Below are 14,716 nucleotides of genomic sequence, written 5' to 3'. Positions count from 1 at the left end.
AGTGAGGTGGATAATCAGTGAGATGGGTAAGTGAATGTACATGCTGCGGGTCAGTCACACAAGTGAGGCATCAGTGAGGTGGATAAGTGAATGTACATGCTGCCTGCGGGTCAGCCGCACATGTGAGGTGGATAAGTGAATGTACATGCTGTCTGCGGGTCAGCCGCACATGTGAGGTGGATAAGTGAATGTACATGCTGCCTGCGGGTCAGCCGCACATGTGAGGTGGATAAGTGAATGTACATGCTGCGGGTCAGCCGCACAAGTGAGGCATCAGTGAGGTGGATAAGTGAATGTACATGATGCGGGTCAGTCCCACATGTGAGACATCAGTGACATGGATAAGTGAATGTACATGCTGCGGGTCAGCCGTACAAGTGAGGCATCAGTGAGGTGGGTAAGTGACTGTACGTGCTGCGGGTCTGGCCACATGTGAGGACATCAGTGTGGTGGATACCAGGATAGGTGACTGTGTGCTGTGTGGGCAGAGCAGGGTTATTATTCCATGTAAATGAGCAGCAGGCGGCAGGATCCAGTCACCGCTGAGCAGGCAGTACAGAGGTGTGGCTGCCAATCGCTGAGCCCGCACTGACTGAACCGCTGTTACTCAGGCGCCTGTGTGTGAGATCCTGAGCTGCCTGCAGGGTCTGGAGCCGCTGCATCTACGCTGCTGGGAGACGTATCTGCTCGAGCTCCTGAGATCCTTGGGAGACACTCGGGGAAGGAGCATAAAGTATCCTGGATCTGTACTGTACACCATGCTGGCTGCATAAAGTGCTCTAACCGAACACACACAGGTAAGAACAGGGCAATACACTGATAAATCTTTAATAGAAAGTCTGCTGTTGCCTGGGACTTGTTAGCTGCTTAGCATTTGGTATGGCTATACGGGCAGCTATATGTCACTGACCCACATACAGTATCAGATGTTACTGACCCCCTCTGACCTTTACCGCCTATACTCCTGTGGGATGGTAGTAGTATGGTGTATACAGCCTATAGGTACATGCTAAACTTTTGCAGAACCTTAGGATTGCCAGATCTGTCTATCCTGGTCTGGTGACTGGGATCTGTGGGAAGCAGAGCAGTGATGGGCAGCAATGCAGAAGGCTGGATCATTCTTCTCTATCACAATAGATTTCTTCATTTCAGAAACATTATCAGCAGGGTCCAGAGTTATACAGACCAGGGTGTCAGATGCTGAGGGCAACTCTCAATAATCCAGGTGATTCTTGTAGCTTAACCTGGTTGTGTGTGTGCAGGAAACCTGGTTGTGTGTGTGTGCAGGTCACCTGGTTGTGTGTGTGCAGGTCACCTGATTGTGTGTGTGCAGGTCACCTGGTTGTGTGTGTGCAGGTCACCTGGTTGTGTGTGTGCAGGTCACCTGGTTGTGTGTGTGCAGGTCACCTGGGAAAGGACACTCTGGGGCAGATGTATGAAGCTCTGGGAAGTGATAAAGTGGAGAGTGATAAACGACCAACCAATCAGCTCCCAACTGTCATTTTTCAAACACAGCCTGTGACATGACAGTTGGGAGATGCGTGGCTGGTAGTTTATCACTCTGCGCTTTATCACTTCCCAGAGCTTCATACATCCGCCCAGGTTATTCACTCCATATAGATTGCAGTATATTAAAGAAATACCATTACACACGTTCTTAAATGTTATCACTGCAGTTTAAGGTTTTAGGAGACAGCACAACAAGGGTGTATTGTTAAAAGCATATAAACATGTATTTTTTTTTTGTGTATAAACCCATGACTTTAAAGGTGCTCATTAGTTTCCTTTATGTATTTTGTCAGTGCATATATATAAATGTGAAGGAGCTCTTCACCTGACTTCATGTAATACCAATTTGATTAACTTTATTGTGCTCTTGATAAGAAAGTGGGTCATGTTTCTAGGTCTTAATGAAATAATGGAACATTTCAGATCCTTGGGGTATAATCTCCTCTGTGCGGTACAATCAGGTTTTTAACATCACTGTAGTAATGTAATGTAGTAATGTTTCTCCTGTGTTGGAAATGGAATATAAAATGCTGCACTTCAATGTGTTGTTGGTGCAGGTAAACTGCAGAATGATTGAGTTTCTGCACTCATCCCTAGTTCTATGTCATTTGTGTCAGTGTGATCATTGCCAATTCACTTGACAGTTGTGATGCACTCCGCTTATCTGTCATTGTTGGTGTCACTGTGTACAGCTGCAAATAACACACTAGTGCAGTGGTTCCCAAACTGTGCCGTGGCACCCTGGAGTGCCTCAGGGCACTTGCAGGGGTGCCTCAGGTTGGTGGTCCAGTACCAAATAAAATGATTTTTAGTCAGTGTGATAGGCAAAACCAGTGCTATTGGCTGCAAATCACCTGTCAACCACCACATAACTGAACCTAATGCTGGGCATACAATATGCAATTACCTGTCAGATATCTGTCCAATCTGGCTGGTTGGAATGAAAATCTGGTAATGTATGGGAGCAAATAACAATAGAAATGTGCTCCCAAACACTAGAAAATGGACCAGATTTTCCTTCCTACCAGACAGATTTGACAGATATCTGACAGATAATTGTAGAGTGTATGCCCAGCATAAGAGTGACATATACTGTAAGCACAATTTACTTAATTTCATTTTTGCTAAATATCTCAATGAGAAAATTTTGACCCACGGGTGTCATGAAACAAAATGCTGATACTCTAGGGCGCTGTGATTTGAAAAAGTTTGCGAACCACTGCTCTAGTGGTTTTCCATTATTTTATGACCTGCCAACATAAATGAATCTAGATTTGCAGCTCTATAATGTCTGTAAACGTGCCATATGCTGCTTCCTGTTGACAAATGTATAAGACAGATGTAGGCAACATGTAGCTTCTCTGCTACTGATGAACTACCAGTCCCAGCATGCCTTGTCAGTTGGAGCTTTCAATTTCCTATATGTAATGTGGTAATTGTTTTTCAGCTTTATGTATGGAATTCTTTAGGCAAAGTTTTCAGTCAGGTCAGTTTACAGTTTGATGCCTGTCTGAAGAATAAGTTCAAAAGAAATGACATCAAAGCTGTTGCCACATAGACGGGCGGATCTGGTCATTTTGCTCAGATGCAGAACGCATAAATCAGTGGACAATTTGGTCACATAAATGCATAGGTAAAGTACAAACTACAGGGGGCTCTTCCTGTTGCCTGGTGGAGATGAGCTCACTTACCTGCCTGTGGATATAAGGCTTGATTCACAGTTGAACTCAATTCCGATGTTCACGCAGTTGAGTGATTAGTGGTGGTTTGCGCGCATGCAAATTAATTTCGATCACGCTCACTGTGAGGTTTCACTCGTAACTGATTGACATGAAGAGAGCGTTTTGTGGGTGGTTACAGGGAGTTACAGGCAAAACGCGATCGCACACGCAGAGAACAAAGCTCCAGCTTAATGGCACCTGAGTAGGAGTACCATGTTACAAAACCGTGTTCTCCCAGAAATTCCCCAAAGCGGGACGACACCATGAGGCAGCCGGGATGAGTCAAGCAGCAGCCTCCCACCCAGTATCCCACCCACTGCCCGGCAGGCTTCAGGCAGGAGAGGGGGAGGCTGCACGTTCGCAATGCCTGCAGCCCTCCTCCTGTACAGGGTTGTCCGGGGCTGAGGTGGAGGGGGAGGCTGTGATCCTCCCTCCAGCAGGAGTGGCCCCGCTCAGTAAGATGCCGTCCCCCGCTGACCAGAGCGCTCTGCAAGCTGGGTTGAGCCCCCAATGTACAACTAATAAACAGGGTTAGATCAATTTTTATAAAGATTAAGTATGAAAAAGTTGAATTCTTTGAATGACACAGTGTGTATGGATTTTAGGGTTTCTGTGTCTCTGCCACATGCATTACATGTTCTACCTCCGCCCAACTTGCCACTTTGGGTGGTGCCCCTGCAGCCAAATTTCCACACCCTCATATACACTCAGCACCTCTTTGAAGAATGTGCACATTGTGTAATAATCCCTAACTCTTTGCTGATCACTGTAAATGGTCTATCTGATGCTTGAAACTGCCCACACAGGCACACAGTCATGAGTTCCAAACTGTATGAATTTGAAATTCTATCACAATTGGATGACACTGCACAACTATAACCCTGGTGACATTTCTCTATTCATGTCCCATGCGTGCAATGCTTTAAATACCAGAAGCAGAACCCATCACATGTTATGTGCACTAGCTCTAAACGTCGGGGCCTTGTTGTAAAAATTCCTGCCCATATGAGCAAAGTGTCATTATGTCTTTTCGCTTACACAGGGTCATTAGTCGCACAATGATCAGGACCTGTGGTTGCTGAGTGCTGTTCCTTATACCTGGTTCTGTTACATAAATAAATGATTCTGCTGAAAGCTGCATTATATCACTCAATCGCCATAGTTTACGCACCTGGTCTTTCTTCCCTGCCATCTGCTCCATGCATCCGTGTTTCCCTGAGCTCAGTGCCACACTTGTGGCATCATCCAGCAAGGGTAGAGTCCATAATTCACAGTGAATTGCTTCATCTAGCAGATCCAGGAGGGTGCCCTGCTTTCCCAGGTGTCAGGAAGGCCTCCCAGACATTCTGTAGAGTAGACAGGTATGAATTATACACATATACAGAATATTCTGTGCTTCACATTGTTTATATAGCATCCTAATGATTTTTAAACTACGGAATAGTATGTCAGTGTACCAATCAGCTCCTTCAAAGTTGTAAGGATTAGTCCACTATGTAGATGTAGAGCATACCCTACCAGCTAGCAGACCATGGGGCTTGTAGTTTCACAATAACTGTAGAGCCATTGGATGTCCAGGCCTGATCTAAAGTGTATATTAAAAAGAAAAGTTAACTTTACTTGACTGCTAGTGTATTATAAACCCGTTCCAGATATGCCTTTCCTATAATGTTTAAGAAGACAGATCATAGGGTTCAAACACAAGTTTGTGATCTCCTTTTTATATAGTAGTTAGGTGTACAACGCACTCCTGCAGTTTTTTCCTATACACTAAAGTGGGATATGTTGACATCCCTAACCCAGGATGTAGTCAAAAGGTCTAGAGGAAGGGTTAGGGATAGTGGAGAAATACTTACTGGAACGCCGGTGGATCGGAAGTGATGGTCACTTGACCGCCAGGTACACTGGGCCACCCGGACGAAATGCCGACATTCTAACATTTCATCACTGTTTACATAATGAAGGTGAATGTCGACATTATGACCATGTTGACATTCCAACTGTCAACACTTTGTACCCATCCCTAACCCTTCTGTCTCGCAGCCTAACCGTAATGTTGACAATATTGGCAGTTCACATGTGGACATTAATTTTAACAATGTGGACATCACGACTGTCGACATTATTTTTATTGTCGCCCTAATGACTACATCCCTACTAGAGCAACACACTGATTTTGAAAGTGCTGTGTAACGAAATCATGGTATACTGTAGGATACGGGTAACACATGCCCACTGAAGCTGTCAGTACCAGTCGTATAACTAACATGTACTTTCTCCTTCATGGGTATTTCAATAAGAATATCCCGTTTCATAAGTGTTTTTAATTATTTATTGAAAATGTCATTTGTAAGTGTTTCTGCTCTTACTATACTGGTGTGAATAAAAGTAATCTGTTTGCGTAATTGCAACTAACAACATTTTTTAAAAACACTTTGGAAAAGATTTTCTGCTTTGTGCTTCTGGGCAAAATAAATAATAAAAAAAAATAGCTGTTGGTGGAAACCTCCTGTTATCTTGTATGTCATGTGATCACTGAAAGCCAATGAGAAGCTTGTGTTGGAAACTCATTTATGCTGTAGGGACTTTGCCAGTGTCCCGAAGCTTGTCAGCAGCGCAGGGAGCAGCTCCTGTCAGTACTTGGAAAGTTCCCATAGTCTTTAATTCCACTCTGAAAATAATTCTACCTGTCCAGAAAATGAATCTGTGAAATAGTATTGGGAGGGTTATTTTCCTTTAAATGTTCATTAAAGGTTAAATCATAAAGAGCTAAGGTGTAACACTGTTTAAATTTATTTTTTCGGTAACAACTGACACGGTTCATACCGTGAGCTATTTGGAGCAGGGTCCTTACCACCCATACTGTCTGTAATTCCTCTGCTATGTTGTCGCATTATCTCTTACACCATTCCACTAATGAGCATATTGGCACCTTCAATATACGTATTTAAATAGGAATACAGAGGACGGTCTGTTAACCCACATCACTTAGTGCGGCCGCTTGTCCCTTCACCAGCAGAGGGTTTAGAGCGTGTGTGTGTGAGTGTATTTGCGCTGAAATGCCCTTTTGTGCTGGAAATGCATTTGAAGTTTGTCCCTTCATTGCTTTGGCCATCTGGCTTATTGTTGCATTGCTGTTTCTCTGATCGGGACTTAGTGTTGTGCAGTTGGGAGACAGTTGGAGGGGTCACACATTCCAGGCAGCCTTCCTAGTAAGAAAAGTTTGAGCAAGTAGGCTGCATCTAGTGTCTGGGTAGCATTGTTCTGTTTTATTGTTCTCTTCACATGAATGGGGCACTGTGTCTTGAATTTGGTCACACTGTTTGCAAACCAGCTCCCATTTACGCTCTTTGGGCTTGATTCAGAGATGTACGGTATTGCAATCACAGTTGCTATTTTGCATGCTGCGGATAAGTGATTGTCTGTAAAATTGCACCCTCCCCATATAGTACTTGGACACCCACAGGAGCCATTGCAAACAGCACTGCAACTGCGTACACATTCACAGCCCATAAGCGGGTACTCCGATAATCGGATAATGTGAGTAACCCTTTAGTCATGCAGCATGGACGCCTGTACTAAGACACTGACACTGGAGTATGTACTTAGGGGATTGCAGACACCTGGCTGCTGCTTACCCGCCCCAAAACTGCACTAACCCGCCTGCATTTTGCCGACCACTCCCCCGTTTCTTCCTCCAAACTGTGCCTTCCTGTCAATCACACTGTGATCCTTACAGGTATGCGGGATCGCAGAGGGGGCTTGGTGCATGCGTATATTGATGATTGCACAGTTTATCGATAATTGCCGAACTGTGTATAAATCGGAACAGCGTACATCTCTGAATAAGTCCCCCAGGATCAGCCACAATTATGTCAAATTTTCATTATTAAGCACACCTAAATTGTAGATGTGTTCATATCTGCCTGCTCTTGTGAGTGTAGTTGAGCCAGTATGGTAAATGGAAGCCTATGCCAAATAGAAAGGTTCACATAGGTTCATGAACTTCATATGTTTTAGCAATTTTATTATAATCTTCAATTTCAGGTTCATGGTACTTTGATCTGCACATAGGGCTTGATTCAGAGCCGGACGCTCTGACCAGAGCGCTCGCTCTGAATCAGGGCCCTCCTCCATGAAAATGGAGCGGCCTCCTGGCCGCTAGTATAGCTGTGGGTGACCACCCACAGCATATGCGAGCGACCAAAAAGATGGTCGCGATGGTCTTGACCATCGCGACCATCGGACTTGCGAAGGAGACCCTGCGGTAGGGTCTCCCTGCCACAAGCCCTGGAGTGATTTTGGCTCTATCAGAGCCAAAATCACTCCCACTGACATCACTAGTGATGTCAGTGGGGCCGGCTTCAGACGGTAGGCGTTCCCATGGGAACGCCTCCGTCTGGCAGGCACGACCCCGGCACGCCCACCAAAGGGGGCGTGCTGTCAATCAACATCGACAGCACGCCCCCTTTGGTGCGAGACCCGGAGCGATGGAAAGCCCGTCGCTCCCCGGGTCTCGCACATGCGCACGACAGAGCTCCGTCGTGCGCATGCGCAGTGGTTAACATCGACCCGCTTGCGAGCGTGCTGCTGCTTGCAAGCGGGTCTGAATGACCCCCATAGATACAGTAATATTGCCAGTTAGATGAAAGGGTTGGGATTTGGGTCCCTGGCTATCTGAAAGCCACTACTGATGACATAATAGGTATAATGAAGGCAGATATGCAGTACACTACTTGGGGTCATTGTTCCATAGAACACTTATTTGGTTGTAACTTTACAGACCGCTAAAGCACAGGTCACTGAGCAAATATCCAAAGGCCAACTCCTTTTGTATAAGGTTAGCACTTTAACCTGCAATTGTGCATAGGAGGAGAGAATGGGTTTATAAACTTTATACGCTATCGTTACAATTTAAGAGGCAGGGGCGGATGGTGTAACTGATGTAAAAAAATGTGGAGTGTCATAAACAGGTAACGTGCTGGTATAAAAAGCTTACAGTAATGTAGGAATGGCAAGGGTCTTTATTTACAGCACTGGTGCTATGTGGTTAATAAGAAAGGAAGCAAAAATCTGCTAGTACTAAACAGAGACCGACTAATTTTCAAGGACTCTGGACCTGATTCTAACCTGGTCGCTAAGAAGCGTTCGCTCGTAGCAGGACAATTTTCGCATTCAGCGCATGCGTCGCAGTGCGTTTGCGCGAACCAGTGAGAGAGATCGGGAAGCGGTCACTCGCTGTGCCTAGACTGCCCAGCAGAGTGAGTGATGGGAGAAGCCGTTTGAGGGTGGTAACATGGGCAGGCCACTAGAAACGGGGGAGTGGAGATGCGAACGCAGGCGTGCCTGAGCTTCTTAACGCCGTTTCAGAGGCGTGCATAATTAACAGGCAACGTCATAGTACACGTCACTTGGTTGTATTTCACACTGAAGTGATCGCAGTGCTTGCGGTAGGGTATAGTGAACTTCAAGTGCTGCGTTCGCTTCCGATGGTACCCGATGTACCGATGGTTGCATATACTTCCTGGAGATGACGTGCGCAAGTGGGCTTCATAAGACAGGCTGGTGGGCGTCTGCATACACAGAGCAATCGCACGCCAGGACATAGTACGCGTACTTATGCCTTGCATTGCGATCGCCTGCCATGCCGTCACTTAGCAGAATTTGCATACGCTGGGTGCAAGCGTACGCATCTAGCGAGCGGCTCTGAATCGAGCACTCTGTATCTTGTTCTCCATCTGTCACTTGTTCAGTTCTATGGTCAGCAAGTGGTCTAACACTTCCTAATAGAAAGCAATCCTAAAAAAATATATATATTTTTCTTGAACTATGTTGTGCATTACTCTTGTGTTCGTGTAAGTAATGCAGGATACGACAGTCACCATTTTTTTTTAAATGGGGCTGTGGTCTTCTCTAAATTGTTTAGCTCCAAAAAGTAACCTTTTCGGAGCTTGGTCCCTTGATAGCTAATGCCATCCTGAGATGATGTTAACCATTGTAGCTTATGGGCTACACTTTAGTACACTTTTTTGGAGAGGGATACTCCAGAAGCCTATGGTTGCTTATGCATTGCCGGATAGCCGCACATACTGCGGGAACTCCTCATCGTACAATGGGGTCTATTAATAATTATTAGGACTCTATGACACACATTGTATATATTCATTTGATGCATTTCTCAGCTAGAACTGTCATTTGGACATAAGATGTAATCTTCAACAACCCTTGAAACAGGCACAGCTGGAGGACAGAGAATATAAGGAAGGATTGAAAAACTTATGTATATTGTGCCACAAAATAAAAGGTGTTCAGTAACCCAAAATACGCTGGGATTGTAGGAGTATTTCATAGGTTGACGGTAACCCAATCGGTGGATTCAAGTCCATTGGTCTTTTATGGAAATATGCATAATAGGAGAAATCGGGATGGGTACGGGATGCCATAGCTTGGGATCCTGGCGGTCAAAATCCAGGTGCAGGCATCCCGATAGGGTTAGGATCCCGACACCTGTCGGTAGGTATCCTAACCCTCCCCCTCTCCCTACCCTAACCCTTCCACCCTAGTGCCTAACCTTAACCGCAGCCCTGCTACTTACCTTTGGGATGCCGGCGCCGGGATTCTGACAGTTGTCAAGATTCTGACGCTGGTATTCTAAACCCCGGCCCCTGTGCCGGGATACTGAACGTTCCCGGAGAAATCATAGGAGGCATTCAGTTACATACTTTACTACTGCATTATCATTGCTCCTGCAGCGGCTGTCTCCACAAGGTCTAACATCTACACTATAGCCTCACTGACAGGGGAGAGTTGCTGAGCATGCGCTCTGTGAGGGACGAACGAGACTGATGAACCCAAATAGATAACTATTTACACCCCAGACTCTCTTAGGTAGCAGCAGGACAAAGCAATTTGAAGATGGTATTATCTACCACAGTCATGCTTTCAAAACTGGAGCTTTATATGGGGTCTGCGATGTGATCTGAAATGTATTCTGTCACAATAGATATCAGCTATTTCTCTTGTGTTGCTATCTTCATAAATAGGGTAGTTACTGATAAGTGCGTTAACTCATGCATAAACTGTTGTTTTCACACGATTATTGGTACCGGCCACTTTGATAACTATGCCTCATAGATACGTTGTGTGTGTCTGCAAGCACATTAGGGGGTCTATTTATGGATCAGTGCTCTTTCTCCAACTTTTTTACCAGAGAAAGGGTTCATCACTGCTTCCTCCTATTAACACCAGGGATCACTGATCTCCTTGCAGTCCCTGTACTTTTGTAGTTTACCGCATCCTCCTACCCTGCTATGGGGACTGCAATGGCTGCCGGAGAAGTAAAGGAGACCTTCGCAGTGGTGCAGGGTATTCGTAAATTGCTTTGCTAACAAAATATGTATTGCAGCAAAAACCGGTGACACTTTTTTATTTTATTTATGCCCTTATTAGTAAATAGATCCCATAGATCTCCTCTTGGAATGAATAAACATGTACTCTTTATTATTATTATTATATTTTATAGGGCGCCACAAGTGGTCCGCAGTGCCGTACATACAGTAAAGGGTACACAGAACATTACATTACAATACAGTAACCAAAATATAAACAGAACATAAGTAACAATTAGCAACAAAATTCTCCATACACAGTACAGCGCTGAAGGTGAAGGCTGTCATAGAAGTGCTAGAGAAGAAGGCTGTGATGGTGGCCACACACATGGCGATCTGCACGGGATCAGCCGATGTGTACGATTTGTGTACGATTTCCCTTGAAACTCTCCCCGGCAGCTCAGCACATGATCTCCACACGATCTGCACACAGTTTGGTGTCCAATCTTCATGCGATCTATCCTGCATCCAGACTTTCATAGTGCCTCGCCTCCTGGATTGTCAGATCTGCTCTACAGCACGGCAGATCTGAAGATGCGATGTGCGACTGGGGGGGATGCGCATTGCTTCGTGATCGTGAGTTTTGGACTGACGATTTACTCAGGATTTGGCCATATTTTACATAGTCTGTCGTTCCAATGTGTCGGAATCGGCCAGATCGGGTAGAATATCGCTATGTGTGTGGCCAGCATTAGACAGTGGGGAGGAGGGCCATGCTCCTAGGAGCTTACAATCTAGGGGAGAGGGGAGACGGTCAGATGACATGAGGCATGAGTGTGTAGAGGGGGACCTGAGTGCAGGAAGTAAGCGAGCTAGAGATGGCTGAGGCAGGAGGGACACAGAGACTTGGTGACACTGTTTTGTTGTGGAAGGGTATGCTTTGATGAACAGGTGGGTTTTCAGTGCACATTTGAAGCTCTGCAAGGTCGGGGAGAGCCTGATCGAGCGAGGGAGCTTATTCCAGTGGAGGGGGGGCTGCATGGGCAAAGTCTTGGATACGCGCATGAGATGAAGTAACCAGGGTGTGGAGGAGAGGTAACAGCGGGGGGGAGTATGTAAGGAGATGAGCGGGGGGGGGGGAATATGTAAGGAGATGAGGTTGGAGATGTAGGGAGCAGTAGAGTTAGAGAGGGCCTTGTATGTGAAGGTGAGGAGTTTGAAGAGGATTCTGTAGGGGAATGGGAGCCAGTGCAGGTTTTGGCAGAGGGGAGCAGCAGAAGTAGAACGGCGGGAGAGGAAGATAAGTCTAGCTGCAGCATTGAGAACAGACTGGAGGGGGGGCAAGATGGTAATGTGGGAGGCCAGTAAGGAGAAGGTTGCAGTAGTCAAGCCGAGAAATGATTAATCAGTTTGGTAGCATTCTGGGAGAGGAAAGGCCTAAGGCGAGCGATGTTACGTAGCTGGAACCGACAGGATTGAGTCAGAGATTGAATGTGGGGGGTGAAGGAGAGGGTGGAGTCAAGGGTGACACCCGAACAGCGAAGTTGGGGGATAGGGGAGATGATGGTGTTGTCAACAGTGATAGCGAGATTGGTTGGAGTGGAGACTCTATTAGGGGGAAAAATTATGAGTTCGGTTTTGTCCAAGTTGAGCTTCAGAGAGGGCTCGGACATCCAGGAAGAGATGGCAGAGAGGCAGCTGGATACCTGAGAGAGGACAGAGGGGGAGAGTTCAGGAGAGGAGAAGTAAAGTTTGCGTGTCATCGGCATAGAGGTGGTATTGGAGGCCGAAGGAATGGATGCATGAGAGTGAGATTTCATACTTATTGCTGGCCGTGCCCTGACTTCGCAGATGTTGTTGTTCTGTCAATCATTCTGAATAAAAGAAATGTAATTTGATGCGATGACGCGGAATGAATATTCAGGTCAGCTGATGCCTTCCATGCATTTACTGCATGTGACCTGGAAGCGGTTCGTGCTCCTTCAACTTTGAGATACCAGCGATCTGTATGACCTCTAATCCCTCAAATCAAGTCATATGACCACTATATATTCCTGTTCCCACTCCCCAGATATCTTTATGCTCACAGCTACACCCAAAATATATATTGGGGGATAGAGTACAGTTTGGAGAAATGTAATAATTTATAGGGTAATAGTGTATATCTGGCTGCATCCAATAAACTAACGCCAGCGATTTGTATATCTGTAAATCTTAGGACCTCACCCGTCCTGATATGTGCAGACTAATAGTAATAAATACCAACTTGAAGTCATGCACATGGCGTGTGTCCACAGATAGTATCAGCGCTTGATTGTCAGACATTGGTGCTTGCGCTACCTGCTATTTCCATGCCGTTAGAGACAATGGCCTCCAGAGCAGTTGACCAATGTTGTGATTACAGTGGCATGTGTTGAGGTCTCATTTCTTTGTTTCATCTCCCTTCACAAGCTGTAATTGTAACCAATATCTGCCTTTCCTGCCTCTGAGGAGATGAGAAGATCTGACAGATCTGGCTTTTAGGTGTAACTAAACAAACAACATAGAGCTGAGTTTAGTCTGCATCCTGCAGTGATCACACACACTGATTGTGAAGGAAGGAAAAGAAATTTGCAGGGCTTCTGGAAGCAGCGGCTTCTTAATGCAGGGAGCACTTTAAACCCTGCATATATGCCTATATACCATTTTGTTTCCACTATAGACTACTGATCTTTACATCTTATTTTATTTACAGGATTTCCCTGGACACAGTTTAACATGTCACCACTTGTTACTGTACCATTTAAATTCTATTATCTGCGTAAAGACTAATGAACTCCATTAAGTTAACTTTAAACTGTTGACTACTCTTCCAAAAAAATGCACCAGAAACTTTGGGTAGTGGAAACAATCCCAACGCCCCAATATTGTGTTATGATACCAGATATTGGAAATTAATAGGTGTGCCTGTTTTATTATTCAGAATGATCAATTGCATACTACTGTATTTATATATACACATCTGCCCCAACATACATCCCTTCACTTGATTCTCTCAGCTTCACCCCTCTGCTCTTGACAAGATCTGCCCCTCTCATCCAGGCATTTTGCCACCTCCTGTTTCTGTTTACAGGACTTTTTGTTTTTGGGTTTTTGGGCTGCATCCACTCAGTGAAATTCCCTCCATTCAATTAAACTTCCCCAAGTCAACAAACCTCGAGGCATTCCCTGTAAACTCACATCTTCAGGCAATCTTATTAAATTATTTAACATCACTAGGCTATATTGTCAGATCTACACAGTTCAAGCAAAACTCACATGTGTTCTCTAACAATCCTCTGATCCCCAGATCAACACTGCTGGGTGACTGAATCACTTTATTCCACTAAACATTTTTTACCCTTGCAATTTGACTGGACAAAATTGTACTAGGTAAAACTTAACCTTAAGTATCAAACTCCTATTACCCTATAGATTGTAACTTTACTAGCAGAACTCACTTACCTTTGTCTGTTTGTTAATCTCCAGTCTTGTTTTTATGCTCTTTGTTCTCAATTGTAAAGCACTGGGGAATATGTTGATTCTGTGTAAATGATGTAAATAAATACATAGATTCACGCTATAATATCTCCAATCTATAAGCAGGCTTTCTTCTTAATTATATGCCTGTCCCTTGAAACATGGGTTCCACTTAATTGTCATTCCATGGATTCAGCCATGAAAGTAATGAGCTTGTGGCCGGATGGAGTATTGAGGGGAGAATACAAGAGAGCACGTCCTCTTTGTCAAGTGGTGGCACCTGTAGTCAAGATAATCAAATTACAGGTGGGCTTAGTACATGGGGCCTGATTCAGAGCCGCTCGTAAGCGGCCGCTCGTTCGCTCCGAGCGATGTTCGCACAACTGCGCATGCGTATGGGTTGTAATACGCATGCGCGATTCAGTCATTGCGGTCGGAAATTGTGTGCTCGCAAAATAGCGAATGCCTGCTAATTTCAGTGACAGAATGAGGCGTTTGTGGGTGGTAACAGGGGAAGGTGCTTGAAAACGGGGAGTGGGGATCCGAACGCAGGCGTGCCAAACGGTCAAAACGGGCGTTTTAAGGGTATTTAACAAAGCAGCGTCATCGGCCACGTCACTTGGTTCGCTTTTAGCCTGAACTGCTCGCATAATTGCGGTA

The 14,716-nt window shown here is 45.2% G+C and overlaps 1 protein-coding gene across 3 annotated transcripts in view; it reads left to right on the top strand.

The window, feature by feature from the left end:
* The first annotated feature begins 576 nt into the window (after positions 1-576).
* The window catches only part of BCAR3 (BCAR3 adaptor protein, NSP family member), a 111,640-nt gene continuing 97,500 nt past the window's right edge, over positions 577-14,716 (top strand). The window contains exon 1 of one of the 3 annotated variants that reach the window (XM_088458459.1): positions 577-797. The gene's annotated coding sequence lies outside the window, so the exon portion shown is untranslated. The remainder of the gene's footprint in view (positions 798-14,716) is intronic. The other 2 variants (XM_088458456.1, XM_088458458.1) reach the window with 2 other exon arrangements.

Source organism: Taudactylus pleione, unplaced genomic scaffold, assembly GCF_031769625.1.
Source record: "Taudactylus pleione unplaced genomic scaffold, aTauple2 ptg000835l, whole genome shotgun sequence".
NCBI classification, from domain to species: Eukaryota; Metazoa; Chordata; class Amphibia; order Anura; family Myobatrachidae; genus Taudactylus; species Taudactylus pleione.
The sequence above is the reverse complement of the archived record's forward strand: the minus strand, read 5'-3'. Positions and strand labels throughout refer to the sequence as shown.